Consider the following 6,135-nt stretch of genomic DNA (forward strand, 5'->3'; position numbering starts at 1 on the left):
AGAAACCAAACTAACCCCTCTCCCCCATCCAATTCTCTGGGATGATTGCTTTTCCCCTCCCCCCATCGCGTGGCTGGTATCAGGGAAGATCCCTGCTAGCCAAACGCGAAAAGCTCAGCGCCAATGCCCACCCCCCGCTGCTTGGCTAACTGCAGGGAAGGATTTCTTTTCAGCCACAGGCAAACAGCCCAGTAGGAACGGCCACTTCTGTCCCCTTAATTAAATTCCCGTATTTCAACCAGGTTACCATGAACGATATCACTCTCCTGAGGATAACACAGCGAGATAAAGAACGGATGTTGCTTGAATGCCAGCAAACACCGGGACCATACGCTGCCAGGATTTGTCATGCAATGATACCAGATTACTTGCTACTAGCATGGCGTGGTCAAGTGTCCTACCATGGAGGATGGAATAAGGCTGCACTGCCCAGAAACCTTCTGCAAAGGCTTTTGGAGTACCTCCAGCAGAGCTTCATGGAGATGTCCCTGGAGGATTTCTGCTCCATCCCCAGACACGTTAACAGACTTTTCCAATAGCTGTACTGGCCGAGAATGCATCCCAAGTCCTCAGGGCAAATTAATCATTAAAAAACGGTTGCTTTTAAACCATGTTTTATATTTACAAAGGTACACTCACCAGAGGTCCCTTCCATGGCTTCATTGTCTGGGATACCGCCTTGGGAGGGTACTTCAGTGAGGCAGAGAAAAAGATCCTGGCAGTTGGGAAGAACGGACTGCTGTGTGCTCTCCACAAGCTCGTCCTCCTCATCTTCTCCGTCCGCAAAATCCTCAGGCATGGCTGAGAGTACCCTCTCCTCGGAATCCACGACCAGCGGTGGGGTAGTGGTGGCGGCCCCCCCTAGAATTGCATGCAACTCAGTGTAGAAGCGGCATGTCTGCGGCTCTGCCCTGGACCTTCCGTTTGCTTCTTTGGTTTTCTGGTACGCTTGTCTGAGCTCCTTAACTTTCTCGCGGCACTGATATGAGTCCCTATTGTGGCGTCTCTCCATCATGCCCTTAGAGATTTTTTCAAATGTTTTGGCATTTCATCTTTTGGAACGTAGTTCTGCTAGCATGGAATCCTATCCCCATACAGAGATCAGATCCAGTACCTCCCTTACAGTCCATGCTGGTGCTCTTTTTCGATTCTCGGACTGCATGGTTACCTGTGCTGATGAGCTCTGCGTGGTCACCTTTGCTCTCCACGCTGGGCAAACAGGAAATTAAATTCAAAAGTTCACGGGACTTTTCCTGTCTACCTGGCCAGTGCATCCGAGTTCAGATTGCTGTCCAGAGCGGTCACAGTGGTGCACTGTGGGATAGCTTCCGGAGGCCAATACCGTCGAATTGCGTCCACACTAACCCTAATTCGAACCGGCAATGTCTATTACGGCGCTACTCCCCTCGTTGGGGAGGAGTACAGAAATTGATTTTAAGAGCCCTTTATTTCGAAGTAAATGGCTTCGTTGTGTGGACGGGTGCAGGGTTAATTCGATTTAACGCTGCTAAATTCGACCTAAACTCGTAGTGTAGACCAGGCCTTAGAGTAGCTCAGAGAGATACATAAAACCCCTTTGTGTCACTTGTAATATAACACCCTGCTAAATTGAGAAATTTCATTATATTACTGCATAATGTTTCTCTAAACAGAGATTAGCTCAGTTTAGAATGATTAGTGTTTCATTTTGGATGAAAATGATTTGTAAACCTGTTAAATTCATGACATAGTTTCTTCTCAGGGCCGGCTCCAGGCACCAGCCCACCAAGCTTGTGCTTGGGGCGGCACCTGGAGGGGGGCGGCGCGGCGCTCCGGCCGCCGGGGAGAGCGGGGCCACAGCCGGGCTCGCCGCCCTCCCCCCGGGAGGGAGAGCCGAGCCCCAGCCGGGGCTCGCCGCCCTCTCGCCGCCCTGCCCCCTGCGCTCTGGCCGCCGGGGGGAGAGCCGAGCCCCAGTCGGGGCTCGCCGCCCTCTCGCCGCCCTGCCCCCTGCGCTCTGGCCGCCGGGGGGAGAGCCGAGCCCCAGCCGGGGCTCGCCGCCCTCTCGCCGCCCTGCGCTCTGGCCGCCGGGGGGAGAGCCGAGCCCCAGCCGGGGCTCGCCGCCCTCTCGCCGCCCTGCCCCCTGCGCTCTGGCCGCTGGGGGGCGAGCCGAGCCCCAGCCGGGGCTCGCCGCCCTCTCGCCGCCCTGCCCCCTGCGCTCTGGCCGCCGGGGGGAGAGCCGAGCCCCAGCCGGGGCTCGCCGCCCTCTCGCCGCCCTGCGCTCTGGCCGGCGGGGGGAGAGCCGAGCCCCAGCCGGGGCTCGCCGCCCTCTCGCCGCCCTGCCCCCTGCGCTCTGGCCGCTGGGGGCAGAGCCGAGCCCCAGCCGGGGCTCGCCGCCCTCTCGCCGCCCTGCCCCCTGCGCTCTGGCCGCCGGGGGGAGAGCCGAGCCCCAGCCGGGGCTCGCCGCCCTCTCGCCGCCCTGCGCTCTGGCCGGCGGGGGGAGAGCCGAGCCCCAGCCGGGGCTCGCCGCCCTCTCGCCGCCCTGCCCCCTGCGCTCTGGCCGCCGGGGGGAGAGCCGAGCCCCCGCCGGGGCTCACTGCCCTCCTCCCAGGGCTCCGGCCGCCCTCCCCCCCGGCGCCCTCCCCCCGGGGCTCCGGCCGCCCTCCACCCACCCCCCCGCAGGGGGGGGGGGGGGCGGCCGGAGGCTTTTTTGCCTGGGGCGGCAAAAAAGCCAGAGCCGGCCCTGTTTCTTCTAATAACTATTTAGGAAGTTTTAACAGTTTGATGAGTTCTACTTTCCTGTGCTCTCAGAACGGTAATAGCCTTAACATACAGACAATCCACAAGTCTTCACTAGACCCCTTCAAAATCCCTGCATGTTTAGTTCCTGTTAGAAGAGGAGTGACTTCCATCATCTGAAATTTAAACAGCATGGAACCAAGCATCTATTTCACCAACACAAAGACAGACAAAATGTTAGCTTCCCTGCATGATGTCACCCAGCCCACACCCCACCTCATCCCTTCAGCAGCCTGTTGACTATGATGGTCATGCAAGAGAGATGGGATTTGTTTGCAGACTTTAGGGCATGCGAAAAATTAGGATTTGGGAATAGTGTGTGTGATGGGTTGGATCATAGAAACCCCCTTGAGGACTGCCACCTGGTCTGTTGAGACTACCTCTGAGCCCGCTTTCCCTGCCAGCTTGGGACTTCAGTGCCCTGCCTGGTTTGAGCCAGACACGCTAGCCTGCTGCAAACCCAGACCAAGGTCTGAGCCACAGCCCCTAAACACTGCAGGCTTAACTGAAAACAGCTTAAGAAGTGTTCCTGTCTCCAACACTCGGATGCCTAACTCCCAATGGGGTCCAAACCCCAAATAAATCCGTTTTACCCTGTATAAAGCTTATACAGGGTAAACTCATAAATTGTTTGCCCTCTAACACAGAGAGAGATATGCACAGCTGTTTGCCCTCCGCAGGTATTAATACATACTCTGGGTTAATTAATAAGTAAAAAGTGATTTTATTAAATATAAAAAGTAGGATTTAAGTGGTTCCAAGTAATAACAGACAGAACAAAGTGAATTACCAAGCAAAATAAAATAAAACACGCAACTCTATGCCTAATACAGAAAGAAAACTGAATACAGATAAAATCTCACCCCCAGAGATGTTTCAATAAGCTTCTATCACAGACTGGACGCCTTCCTAGTCTGGGCACAATCCTTTCCCCTGGTACAGCCCTTGTTCCAGCTCAGGTGGTAGCTAGGGGATTTTTCATGATTGCAGCCCCCTTTGTTCTGTTCCACCGCCTTATATAGCTTTGGCACAAGGTGGCAATCTTTTGTCTCTCTGGGTCCCCCTTCTAAATGGAAAAGCACCAGGTTTAAGATGGATTTCAGTACGAGGTGACATGATCACATTTGCTGTGAGACCCCAAGCCTTCATTTCTACCAGTCTGACTCACAGGAAGGCCTGCAAGCAAACAGAGCCATCCACAGTCAGTTGTCCTGGTTGATGGGAGCCATCAAGATTCCAAACCGCCATTAATGGCCCACACTTTGCATAATTACAATAGGCCCTCAGAGTTATATTTCATATTTCTAGTTTCAGACACGAGTGATACATTTATACAAATAGGATGACCACACTCAGTAGATTATAAGCTTTGTGATAATACCTTACAAGAGACCTTTTGCATGAAGCATATTCCAGGTACATTATATTCACACTCATAAGCATATCTTTATAAAATCCTATAGAGTGCAACGTCACACTGTTGATGGAGTAAGAAAAACTGGTTAAGACTGGTATCTTCAGTGTTTAAAAATTAACTTTGATAACAAATCCTGTGAGTGGCCCTTGGGGCTTTGGAGACTACAGATAAAATCAAGTCTCTCCCAGGCCCAGAATGGCATCTAAAGAAAAGAAGAGTTAGTGAGGGGAGGTACCTCTCTGCACGACTCTAAGTCGGATTTCTACTGGTATGAAAACTATGTCAGGTGGGTTCTTGACATCGCAGAAGTAAGTGCCGTTGTCCTGGAACTGCACGTTTGCTATGCTGACAGATGCATCTTTCTTGTTAAGGTCTCCAGCCCAACTGATTCTGTTCTTAAATGGTGTGTCTTTCCGAGGGTACGCATTCCCTTGAGAGTAATAGAAGAACTGCAGCTAGGGAGGAGAGCATGCAAGAACATCCACGTCAGAACATTGCAAAGCTTACACCCCTCCTTCACTAAGATAGAATCTCCAGATCTGCTGGGCCCTTTCCAATACCACATTAGGAGGTAGGAGTAGGAATTCCTCCAGAGGCCAGCTACTTCTAGCTTTGCAGATTGTAGCAAGCATGCTGTCGCTCCACTAATCACACATTCAAGTAGCCACACTATGACTTAGCCTTCAAGCCCACGGCAAAGTTGTTGTTTTTTAGGCCAAGGAGTCTCAATCTGGGTGTTGCAATGCTAGGGAAGGGTTCACACATAGGTGTCACAGGTCACAACCACTGTGCCCTTCTTGAGGCAAGAGGGGGATTCCACTTGCCAGGTAGTTGGGAAATGACCCTGGGCTTCTTTATCGGAAAAAGTTGTGAACCACTGCCTAAGACAATCCTTACCATAATAATGTGTTCATACATCACCTAGCACAGTGAGGCCACAATTCTGATTGAGGCATCTAGATGCTGCTACAATGCAAGATGAGTATTTAATACTTGCATGTTCAGCTATGTAAAGATTAACATTGTCTATGTGATGGAGGAAGAGGAAGGGAGCTAAGCCTGAAATGGTATTGGCTGGTGTGTGGTGGTGAAGGGGTTTCCTTCCCTACATTTTTTAAAGAGTTAATTTAAGATGGCAGGTTTTGTTAGTGTAACATGAAATCTGACTATTCATGTATGGAAGACAGATAATTCAGAGATGTTAAATCATATTTTAATATTGCTGTTTGCACATATTTGTACTTCAAGGTAGCCAACTTAATTTCGACTAATTGTCTAAAAAACTAAGGTTTTTAAGTTAAGGTTGCCGATGCATTTCCAGAACCTGGAGATTGATTAAACTTAATTCTCCGAAAACCAGGAAATAAATTAAGTAGCACACTGCGCCTGCAATGCAACCTTAGTTCTGTGCCCTGCAGCTAACAATAGCCACTGGGAATGGTTCAGTACGGTTGGTGCCATTAGCAGACATGAAGGACTACATAAAGGTGTCATTACTTGTGCTGTACTCAAGATTTGAATCTGCATTTATCTGCCAGCACTCCAGCTGCATTCACTGTGTTAGGTGTAGCCTAGCAGGTGGAAGACATCTATCTTCTGAGGGCAGGTCTACACTAACCCCCCAAATCGAACTAAGGTACGCAACTTCAGCAACGTTGTTCGAAGTACCTTAGTTCGAACTTACCTCGGTCCACACGCGGCAGGCAGGCTCCCCCGTCGACTCCGCGGTACTCCTCTCGCCAAGCAGGAGTACCGCAGTCGACGGCGAGCACTTCTGGGTTCGACTTATCGCGTCCAGACAAGACGCGATAAGTCGAACCCAGAAGTTCGATCGCTCGCCACCGAACTACCGGGTAAGTGTAGACCTACCCTGAGATCAGGCATACCTCATTTCAGCATTCAGTTCTGTAGTTTGTGCCAGCAGAGGTGCATGGGGGTCTTAC

Source organism: Emys orbicularis, chromosome 1 (genome assembly GCF_028017835.1).
Source record: "Emys orbicularis isolate rEmyOrb1 chromosome 1, rEmyOrb1.hap1, whole genome shotgun sequence".
In the NCBI taxonomy this organism is placed as follows: Eukaryota; Metazoa; Chordata; order Testudines; family Emydidae; genus Emys; species Emys orbicularis.